This window comes from Triturus cristatus, chromosome 6, assembly GCF_964204655.1.
Source record: "Triturus cristatus chromosome 6, aTriCri1.1, whole genome shotgun sequence".
Classification (NCBI taxonomy): Eukaryota; Metazoa; Chordata; class Amphibia; order Caudata; family Salamandridae; genus Triturus; species Triturus cristatus.
The window spans coordinates 789990110-790002203 of NC_140589.1; the positions used below are offsets into that span (position 1 = coordinate 789990110).

The following is a 12094-nucleotide window of genomic DNA, read 5'->3' on the forward strand; positions in this document are numbered from 1 at the left end:
TCTGCTCCAACATTCCAATGCTTGTATTTCTGTCTCTAGCTTTTTAATTTAGAACATTATACCCTTAGTGGGTGTAATGTTCTAATAGCCTTATAGCACTGCTGCCTCAGGATATACCGGCTGTTAACGGTCCTCACCCTTGTTATAGGCCAACTCAGGTTCAGGGCCTTTAACAACCGGTATAGCGCTCAGCAGCAGGTTATAAGGCTACAATGTAGCCTCAGGAAAAAGTCTGACACACAAGAAAGGTGAATTTTTTTCACCGTGTTACTAGTTCTACACAGATGTCTTCCAAGCAGACCTATTGATGGCAAGAGAACAATCCTACATGGTGGTACTGCATTATAATCCAACTTATGTGCCATAAAAAAGTAAGTACACATACTTCCTGGTGGGTTACGCCCACCCACATGCTGTGTAATCTATGACGGATACGGATCAATCCTAAAGAGCTTGAGAGTTTGTGTCTATTCTCACACTGTCGGAAGTGACTGATGCTTATGCTCACCTCACCATGCTTCAAGCATGTCTATGATCTTCTCGCATTTTACCCAACATATTTCATAAAGGCCAGACTGACCTAACACCCTATGTACTATGTATCCCAACAGGATTCCAGGAACCAGGTGCAAATTGGAGACCTTCATGGCCTCATCAGGGGTATGAAGTGCTTTATAAATGCTCCAATACAGTATGATCACATATGCAAAATATAAGCTATGAAGAAGAGGTCATGGGGTTGTATTTAACCTTTATAGACAAAATATTATTAGCTGGTTAACTCCGAATTGTAAATAACATACAGCTAGACCGGGCCTGTAGGGACTGGACCAAGAATGATTTCCATTATGCTAGTCTATGTCTGGTGTGCCAAGGTGGGCAAAATCAATGGATTCAAATGTGAACTGAGTGATTAACAGAGGCTGAGACTAATTCAAGCACCCCTTCCACCATTTTGTTGTTTCTTTCAGTGCATGTCCTAAGTGTTTTGGTATCTACCCTCCAGCATACGCTAAAATCAACATATAGGGTCAGATGTAAAACTGTTTTTTACAGTTGCAAAAGGGAAATCTACCCGTTTGTGACCGCAAAATTAGTCTGCCCCATGTACAAACCCTATTTTGCGATTTGGTGACCTATTACCGACTCGCAAAATAGGGTTTACGACTCGCTATTAGGAAGGGGCGTGCCAAGGGAGTCCCTTCCTAATAGCGAGTCGTACTTCAATGTACGATTGTTTTGCAACCACAATTGCGGTCGCAAAACACTTGCAGTTTACCACCTACTTCAAGTAGGTGGCAAGCCACTCGCAAATGAGAAGGGGTCCCCAGGGAACCCCTTCCCTTTTGTGACTGGCAGAGAAAATATGTTTTTAGAGCAGGTAGTGGTCCCACAGTAAATGATTTTCTAAGATCGGGAAGAGGCCTCAAAGGCATCTGAGCACTGAACAAGAGAGACACTTACAATCTAGAAACAAAATACGGATGCCATTATTACATAGAGGTAGGAGGAATGTTTAACATATAGGTTAACAATATCAATTACAATAAAGGTCTGAAGTGTGCCAAATGGTCTTGGCCAAATGAAAAGAAGGTTATATTGCGATTGTCGTATGATATAGTGATGTGCAACACAGTTTTGTTGCAAAAGGGCATAATCATAAGCATAGCATATTCAAAAACATTGCTAAGCATATTCACAGTCAGGCCTTGAGAAAACATATTCATGTTAATTAGAGGTGACCAAGTTCATCTTGGTTCGAGTGGGAGCTGTCTGAGATCCTTCAGCACTGTGGTGATGAAATGAAAAATGGGTTTTTGTAGAGCTCGTGTTTGCTGTGGTGTCTTAGCGCTTGCTGCCATAGAGTGTAACCGAAAAATCAAACTCCCGATTCGGTGGACGCAAATAACCAAGTCTTAAGTTCCTTCCTGAACTGTAATAGGTTGTTTTGAATTCTAAGGTGCAGAGGCATAGAATTCCATAGCCTTGGGGCTAAGTATCGGAAACTTCTCCCACCCCATTTCAGTGTTTTTACCCTTGGGACCACAAGCAGAGACACCGATGCTGAACGGAGGCATCTCTGTGGAGTGTAGCGCTTAATGTATTGACTAATCTGCACGGGTCCCATCCCGTGCAGAATCTTGTGTAAAATACACATAGATTTAAACTCGATCCTAGCCGAAATGGGCAACCAGTGTAGTTGTTCTCGAGTAATTAGACTAATGGGACTAAATTTGAGTAATTTTAGTAGTAGCCGGGTAGCCGCATTTTGCAAAGTCTGAAGTTTATGTAACACACTTTTTTTGGCTCCAAGGTAGAGTGAGTTACAGTAGTCAATTTTTGACAAGATCAGAGCCGTAATGACCATTTTCCTAAGGGGCATAGGGATGAAAGGGAGAATTTTCCTAAGTATATTCAATGTATAAAAGCAGGATGAAGTAATGCTATTGACCTGGTCTGATAAAGAGAGATGATCATCGATCAGAACTCCAAGATTTTTTACCTTCTTTACGTGCTGGGGGCACGGCCCTGCTGTCGCGGGCCACCAGTTGGAGTTCCAAAGTGAAATGTCCCTTCCAAACATGACCACTTCCGTCTTCCCGGTGTTCAATTTTAAGCAGTTGTTCTGCATCCAGCGAATAATTTGGCTCATGCAGAGATTAAAACGTTCTGCCACAATCTCTGGATTGGCGGCTAGTGAGACAACAATTTGCGTGTCGTCAGCATCACAAATGGCCTTAAAACCAAAAGAACGAATGAGTTTAGCCAGTGGGGTAACATATATGTTAAACAGGGTAGGTGAAAGTGCTGATCCTTACAACTCATACTATGCATTTACATTTGTTTTTAGTTATCCTAGTCTGTATTTTGGAGGGCCACTAGGAGAGTAATGTCAAAGTTTATTCTTTTGAAAGAACCAGTTTTAGAGAACTTTTTAGACTAACAGTTTTGGGTTTTTCTTGGGGATGAGAGTTTTTATCTTCTTATCAACCTCAATTGTAGATGGTCACCTTTAATTATCTGAGGTGAAGTCTCATATTAAGGATCAATCTTGAAATGTTGGATTTTTGACCAATAACATTGTAATTCTTAGCTTAGCAGTGGAGACTAGGCATATGATTTTTTCAATATGTGCCTACTTAGTTTGTTTGAATGCGATTGAGCATAGCTGGTCAGACAGTGTCCTGATGCTTGAAAGAAAGGGCCACCGTAGATTCTGAGGACAGTTGGAAGGAGCAACACTGGGAGATGGATATGGAATAGGAATTAACCAGAGGGTTATAGTTGAAACAAGGCTAACATTAGGACTTGGAAAACTCCCAGAAAAAACCCAAAGAAGGCATTATATCCATGAAGCTGGTCATCAGTACTTAGATGCAGATCTGCCCAGCAGTTAAACTCAAGACAGATGTTTCTCCAAGGTGAGCCGCTGGTGGGCTAGGGTCTCATAAAGATCTATGAAGGACTTATATGTAGTAATGATGCAGCTGATATGAGCAGGGGACAGATTTCATTAATTATTCAAAGTAAATTTCAAAAATTACATTTTCAATTTAAATAAACTATTTTTTAATATGTTATAGTATCATAATTCTTTGTTAACATCAACCCTTCACAATGTTTCATACATTATCGTTTAATATTGAGCATACTTCTGACTACAGCTGTTTTTCTTTTTTTCTAGTATAATGATAGTATTCATTTTAATAATGAATAATAAGCTAATCAATGTTATGCTAAAAGATTCAGCCATCTAGTCTCCATTACACAGCCTTCAACAGGACAATACAGTCAAAGGTATCAGATACCTGATTATTATTTTATCAATACATCATTTTCCTTAACACATAATTTTATTTTTAATTATAAATGATTTACTGACTCTTCTGGAGTTAGCAAATTTCCTCTTTTCCAAATGTGTCTGTTTTACTTGCTCCTTTTTATAGGGAGTGCATCTTTATCTTCAGAATATTTTTCTTTCTAGGTTCCTAACATGGCAAGAAAATAGCATTTCTGATTTACATTTTGTTAAGTCTGTACTTTCATTCAATTGGCTCTCTTTCCTTTTATTATTATTTCTATTTCTCTTAAAATGTAATACATAGATACCTGACCTGCCTCTCGTTCATCCACCCCATATCAAAATGTTCCAAAATAATATAGGTCAACCATATAAAATACATGTGTATACCTGAATTCACACATTATCTATGAATGTCAGACAATTTGGAAATGCTCACAAAGAAAACAATCTATTGCGGCATCCTTCAGTTTAGAAAGACATCTAAGTTTTCTATTAAAAATAAACATAGGAGCACAAGATTGTTTACGACCATCCACCATCAGTTTTGATCTGTCCATTGACAGGGTGAGTTGGGTGTAAAAATACCTGACACTACTGTTTAACTTTTGATCTGGTCTCATGATTGATCACCAAACATTATATTGTGAAAATATATGGAACAATACAATTTGTAGAACGTTGAGTAGCAATGTTCATGTCCCCTGCTTCCACAGTCAGTAATTTAGCCAGTGGACCATATCTCTTCCTCAATAGCATCACAAAGGATCTTACTTTAACATTAATATATACTTATACAGAACAAGATGTAATTGGTCAAAAAATGAGCCAGTAAGATTGCTGTGGTAATCCCAATGTGAACTGCAGATCCTGGTTACAGCACTGTCTGCACCACTCAAATGAAAACCATTAATCTTCATTTGGGATGCAATAACTCCATATAGTTTTGCAGGTAGGTTTTGATGTTTCGCATTATCAAGAAATACTTTTTTTTGTTATTGAATACTTTTATAGGAAGCACTAGATGTTACTCGCTAGTGGAAATGGGAATATTTTTAATTGTCGCCATTCTGGGAGGGACGGTGTTATACTATTCAAATTTGGAGAAATTTTAATTCTTTTCGCTCGAAATACGACACAGAACAAATTGCCAATATCCTTCACCCTGTGAAATTAAGGGTTTCAGCATAAAAACGTTTGTGCCAGATGGTTACTTACACATGTCACTGCAGATTGACTTTTGAAGAATGTGTACTTGGTGGACTTGGATTTTAAGTTTCCTGAATCCCTAAATGGCAATGTCTTATGAGTCAACCATGGCCTGAGGTAATTCAATTTGTAATTGGTTGAAGTGTTTGTGAATCCACGGTATGGGCATTTTCCGAGCATGTGTGTTTTCCGTGTGAGTTTGTGTGTTTTTTTGTGTTTGTGTGTGTGTTTCATGCACATGTTAATAGCCTGTTCGAGAAGACGTGTGCTTAAAGAGGTTCGCTTTCATCTTTTTCTATTCAGTTTGAAGCGGTTCGGGTCTGTCTTTCTTTAATTTCTCCTTGTAATCCTGGTGTGGGAGAACCCAGTTAATTTCTTCCTTCTTCTCAAACCAGGTTGTTCTTACTCGAGATCTGAATGTGCAGATCATTGTGCGCCCCTCTGATGTCATTGGCTATTTAGGATACCCTTTGACATTACTAGTGTCAAATTGGGACACAGTTTGGCCTTTCAGAATATAAATCTATGATATTTGTTTTTACCTCTTCCAGACTAGACGAGGTTCGTGTTTTCCTTCTTGGGTATTCAAAGTATTCATAGTTCTCCCACGGTGTAGAGATGTCTTTCATCCTCTACTTTGTTAGTAAATGTAGGACTTGCAAATGGCACAGGAAATAATATGTTTTAATCTCCCTTCTCCCCGGAAAGCCTGTGTAATTGTATGGATAAAAGAAAAAGTTTAAATAAGAGAACCCATAGGTGGTACGCACTATAATATGTAGTGAGTTTGTGTTCTGCAACACTATGAAAAACACAGAAATGTAAAGAGACTTTGTTTTTTTTTTTTGTTTTTTTAAGAATCTTTATTCGGTGATTAAAAAACACCATAAAAGCACATATATATACATGGGTAAAAAGTCATTAAACATTAATCGAGATCCTTGTACAGAGTTAGTGCAAATAGAGATACCGACATACAGGGTCATAAAAATAGAAAATCCAAAGTCTTTCATTCCTCTCCCCTAGTCATCTTTAATCGGACCGCAACCTTAATAAAATTCATAATACAGCACAATGTTAGTGGATCAGAGGCTTTTTGCAAAAAGACTAATGCGTCCCTAGCACGTTCCTGTTGGGCTTTTTTTAAAATAATTACAAGAAATCTGCGCCTGGGCATAGAGAAATAGGGACAGAGCAAAACAAAATGGAGGGAATCCTGCGGAGACCTGTTGTCACAGCCGCAGGGTCCCTTCTGCTCAATTGACGTGGTGAAACCTGCTGGTGAGGCCAACATAAAAGGAAGTAAATTCAATCTAAAACGGCACATAAGAAATCTATCCTGTGCATTATGCACAAGATACAGATAAGGCTCCATACCCTCCACACTCTTTACCAAATTATGAGCCCTCACCGTCTTTTTAACTCCTTCAGCCTCAGCTCTACATTGGGTTTTCCGCTCAAGGAAAATTTCCCCTACTTGTTTCTTGTGCTGGGCTGAAATTGTTGTGGGGTTCGTGAAGAGGTTTCCAAAGCCTAAATCTTCAAGGGTGTTTCTTACATATTTAAGCCAGGGGATGCGCATGCAATGGGTCCTATCTAAGCAGTCCAATAAAATTTCTCTGCTTAGATGCGCATCTGGATTAACCCATATTTTTAGCCAGGCCATAATTGGCCTAAGTTTTAACAGGTCATCCAAGTATGGTCTCCCTAGCTCCCTATGAGCTATGATTCCAGCGGTACTTGGTGGTGCCCTCAGGATAGATTTCAGATATTTGTTTTCTTCCTGTTGGATTCTAGTGGTGTTCACAAAGCCCCATACTTCTGCCCCATAGATTACTTTGGAGCATGATACGGAGCCATACAAGTTCATCACCTGTTCCGGGCTCCATCTACCTAGCCTCCTTCCATATCCAGCTATAGCCCCATTAGAGGCAATCATTTTGCTACAACGTTCCGCCACTAGAGAGTTAAACTGCAAAACACCATCAAAGGTTACTCCAAGATAAGAGAACGTTTTGACCTCCTCTAAAGTATGGGTGCCTATTGTATAAGTAAATTTAGAGGAAGGTTTTTTGCCAGCCAGGAGTACGTATGATTTGCCCAGGTTGACAGATAGATCCAGTGTACTCATGAACCTAACAAACCCGTCTATCAGGATTTGTAAGCTTCGGGGTGTGCGTGCAAGCAGAACCGCATCATCTGCGTAAAGCAGAACAGGAATATGCCGCGCCCCGACCCTTGGGGAATCTGCCTTTAACCCCAAAAGGAACTGCTCCAGGTTATTGATATAAAGGGAGAACAAAAAAGGGGCAAGAATGCAACCTTGTCTGACTCCACTCTTACAGGGAAAGAGTCAGACAATCTTCCCTCCCTATTAAATCGAACCTTGGCCGTGGTGTCGCTGTGTAATTCCCTTAATATGGTAATTAAACCACTCTCAATCCCCATGCTTGACATCATATCCCACAGCTTTCCTCTATTGACGTGATCGAATGCTGCTGCCAAATCCATGAATCCCATATAAATGGGTTCATCACTGGCCAGAGTATATTTGTCAGTCAGCATGTAAAGGTTCAGGCATTGGTCACTGGTGGACCTCCCTGTCCTAAACCCGTATTGAGTGTCCGAGAAGGTGTTATTCTCTTCGGTCCACTCAGACAGTCTGTTGAGGATTGCCCTACCCAAAAGTTTAGCCGATACGTCAATCAGGGAAATGGGCCGGTAGCACTTGGGGTCATCCCTATTGCCCTTTTTGAAGATTGGCACGATGATCGCTTTAGACCAGGATGGCGACAGGCCACAAGTGGTCGCGGTATTTATGACCCTGGTCATCAGCGGGGCCCATAGTTCTATATTACTAAGAAACAGGTCAGGGGGAATTCCATCCGGCCCCGGGGCTTTATTTTTAGTCAGACCCTCCATCCCTGCAGTAATCTCCTTAAGAGTGAATACTACCGAGGGACCCTGACTTGTGGTTACGGGTGACTCTACATGGATACCGGGCTCATGGTTATATAGACCCCTAAAGTGTGTGACCCACTGCTCCGGGAGGATGTTAACCCCTATCTCTGGGGAATCATTTTCTTGAAAGGTCGGTTTATTAATGATTCTCCAAAATCCCGCTAGATCCCTTCTTTCGCCTGCCTCTCTTAAGTCTGCCCAAGCTTCTGCCTGCAGGGCAAGTTTCCTCCTTTTGGTCTCTTTTTTATATTTTTCTCTACATACCTTGATTTTTTGAGGGTCCCTTGGTTTTAGCTTAAGGGAGCATTTCAACTCCCTCAATGCCTTAGAACAGTCTTTATCAAACCACCGGGGATTTACCAGATTACGTGTGGGCGCACTGGTCCTAAGTAGGCCATTGACCAGGTTAGCGATCTGGTCAAATGCTTCCAGTACCCTTGGTCCCTGGACTTCTAGGTCTAGACAGTCGTTAATGGCCAATAGGCCCTTGTCACCCAAAATTTTATAAAACTTTACCCCATCTATTTTGGACCATTTCAGTCTCCTACCTTGATCTGTGACCCTCTCCTCAATTGAGCGGTGGACTCTAGTTCCAGCACCCACCCTATACGAGAGCATCAAAACAAGGGGATTGTGGTCACTGAAACTGCTCCAATCTATCCCTACACTGATTATTTTGTTTATCAGGGATCTCGAGGCCAGAATATAATCTATAATAGATGAGCAACCCCTGCCCTTGAAAGTTGGTAGAAGTGTACCATCCGACTGTGGGTCTATCATATTAATGGTATGCTCTAAGTCGTACTTAAGCCGAAGCAACCTAAGAGCCAACCCAGTAGGCGTATGAGAAAAATGCGGCCCCTTCTCCATTGGGCATTGTGACCAGTCTGTGTTTACCTTGACCAGTGCCGGACAGAGGTGGCAATTAAAGTCTCCCACTAAAAGCAGCCCGTGCGGCGGCCCCTTATTTTGGAATGTTGTTTCTTGTCCCAGCCTATGGTCTAGTTCAGCTAGTAGCGGGATATGGTTGTTTACTATCTCAGTGTTATAGATGTTAAAAACAGAAAATCTTAACCCCTTTCCAAGGAACCGAACTACCTGAATCCCATGTGAGTTCCAATCTGGGGAGGACCAGGAGCCTGGGAGGTCTAAATCTACGTAGATGGACAAACCGCCCATTGCTCTCCCTGATCTGGATTTTCGGGCGGGGACAAAAAAACACTTGTATCCCTGTAGATGGTAATTATTCACCAAGGCCCATGTCTCCTGTACACATATGACTTGAAATTTTCTAATAAAATCAACCCATTCCTTGTTATTAAATTTGCCCGCTATGCCTGCTACATTCCAGGAGATGAATCTCACTCCCTCTCCCCTCCGTCTTGAACCCCCCTGGGGCCTTGATGGTATCTCCTGTATTGACCCTTGCGTAGCCAGCCCATGTCCCCCTCCTATACATTCTATGGCTGTAGCGTTAGGTTCAGCAAACATGGAATTCCCCACACCACTCGGTAGAGTTTGCTGAGCCTGAGAGTTTTGCTCCTCCACCACCTCTACCAAAACGCCCTTATCCATGTAACCCTGGAGGACATTATCTGTTTGTCAATCCACCCCCTCTAGACCGTTCAGGCAATTAAACCGGTTATAGGTGTACAAGGGTGGTTCTGGTCGGCCAAATAGTGGCCTAGGGTTGAATGCCCAGTGTCTCCCCCTCCTGCCAACCCTCTCCCAATTGTCATGAATTTGGGGCGGCTGCAATGGGACTGGAATAATGGGGGAAAAGAAAGATACACGAAGGGTTTGGATAGTGGATTCTCTGGATCTATTCTTCCCTTGGCATATGTAGGACACGGTTCCTGTGTCCCTAAAACTCACCAATATGCAGTCCCCTATAATAGATTTGTATGTTCTCCCCACCCATGGCACCCTTCTTACCATTATGATTTCGTTATTAAGGTGTGTCGGGAGGGGTCTGTTTATGTTTAACCACTTAATAACCCTACTTTTCAGGGCACAAAAATCCTCAGTTTCACCTTCTTCGAGTGGGGGGACACCCGCCATGACTACAGTGAAATCATTAGTCTCTGGGGGTAGGTTAGGTCTGCGTGGTCTCAAGGGAAGCTTCATTAGGGGGGTCGGTGTGGTACTATCTACCGGCTGTGCCGGATGAACAGGGCCTGAAGGAGGAGTAGGCATGTTAGAGTTAAGGGGCTTAGTTGATGCAGGCTTGGGCCTTAGGGGTTTTAGCGGGGCCGCCGCATTTGCGGCTTGTGGAGGGACTAAGTTTGCTGCACTATTTACAGGCTGTTGAGGGGCTATTGTGGCGGGGGTAGATTCTAGATGCCTTCCCTGAAGACCAGCCGGGATTTTCAGACTACCTAGTGTGGCCTCCAGAATAGTTAGTCTGATCTCAATCTTTTCTATACTCTCGCTAATCGGTAGTAATAGAGACCTTAGCAAGAATTCCAGATTTCCAAGCGGGACAACAGAGAGGGGGACATTAGCGGTACTAGTTCCTATGTCTTTTATCAGGGCGGGAGCTAAATCCTCCCGGGCAATAGATTTGGGGTGTGATTCAGCCGGTAATTTCGCTGCTAATACGGGGGGTTTTGAAGATTTCCCAAAGTCCGAGTGAGAGATCTTGGGTTTACTCCTTCCCTGGGCTCCCTTCGATTTCCTCCTACGTTTATTAGGAGGGGGCCCCGGTGCTCCTTGTGTGGTGACTGGCTTGGGTTTAGCTTTCCTAGCCTTAGAGGCTGGGGAGGGTTGGGAGACTAAATCAATGGTCACCCTTGTAGGGCTTGGACTGGTAGCTGGGACTATGCTCATGACTGCAACTGGTGGAGTGTTTATACAATCCCTCAGCAGGAGTGCGACCTCATCTATTAGGGACAACTCCTCCCTGGGCGTAGTGGGTTGTTCTCCAAGGGGGATGTTTTTCAAGTTATCTATTGAGTGTCTCCGTTCTGCCCTTAACCGGGACAGGTTGCACTCTTTGTCCCCCTCCCCCGCCGCCCGGGAGAAATAATTCTCTAGGGTCCTATTTTTAACTCCTCCCGGCTTCAATGGGGTACTCTCCCTTGCCGGAGACGGCATAATGTGAGTGATGGATTATAATCGGCAAGGGGCTGTGACAGTAAATAGGACCAGGGGTCGAATGGATGACCCAAGAGAGTAGGCCCAGCCCGGCCTCTGACGGCCACAGACGGTCCCGCCCTTGTCCCGGGCTTCTCCCGGGACGCTCCCGCGTGCGCTCCCGCGCAGCGGGAATAACAGATTGAAAAAATAGAGACTCTCGTTAGTGGGGGCGGGGCAGGCAGGGAGAGCGGCCCAGATGATTGTAATTAGGGCTGGCGGGGACTCCTGGGAGAGGTAGTCCCGGTCCCGCAGCTCGCAGCCCTGCCCACGCGCACTCACACCCACTGCAGGCTCCGCTTTGGCAAGGAAACAGCTCCAGGGGTCCAAAGGTCCAGGACAGCACACCCCTCGAAGCGGGACCCGCGAAGCGGGTTCCGCGAGGCGCTGCAAGGAAAAGCAGCAGTCAGGGCAGCAGTTCTCCACACGCACCAACAGGTCAGCCAGGCGTCCCAAAGTATAACGGAGTCCCAAAGGTTTTAAATTTGTTGGTGGGGGCGGGGCAGGCAGGGAGAGCGGCCCAGATGATTGTAATTAGGGCTGGCAGGGACTCCTGGGAGAGGTAGTCCCGGTCCCGCAGCTCGCAGCCCTGCCCACGCGCACTCACACCCACTGCAGGCTCCGCTTTGGCAAGGAAACAACTCCAGGGGTCCAAAGGTCCAGGACAGCACACCCCTCGAAGCGGGACCCACGAAGAGGATTCCGCGAGGCGCTGCAAGGAAAAGCAGCAGTCAGGGCAGCAGTTCTCCACACGCACCAACAGGTCAGCCAGGCGTCCCAAAGTATAACGGAGTCCCAAAGGTTTTAAATTCGTGGGTGGGGGCGGGGCAGGCAGGGAGAGCGGCCCAGATGATTGTAATTAGGGCTGGCGGGGACTCCTGGGAGAGGTAGTCCCGGTCCCGCAGCTCGCAGCCCTGCCCACGCGCACTCACACCCACTGCAGGCTCCGCTTTGGCAAGGAAACAACTCCAGGGGTCCAAAGATCCA

At 44.2% G+C, this 12094-nt stretch overlaps 1 protein-coding gene across 2 annotated transcripts in view; it reads right to left on the minus strand.

Moving 5' to 3' along the window:
• The window catches only part of LOC146817886 (N-acetylglucosamine transporter UNC93A-like), a 174724-nt gene that overhangs the window by 137251 nt on the left and 25379 nt on the right, over positions 1 to 12094 (minus strand). Inside the window, exon 2 of one of the 2 annotated variants that reach the window (XM_085611374.1) lies at positions 5554 to 5720. The exons of the other annotated variant lie outside the window; for it this stretch is intronic. The gene's annotated coding sequence lies outside the window, so the exon portion shown is untranslated. The remainder of the gene's footprint in view (positions 1 to 5553; positions 5721 to 12094) is intronic. 2 annotated transcript variants of the gene reach the window in all.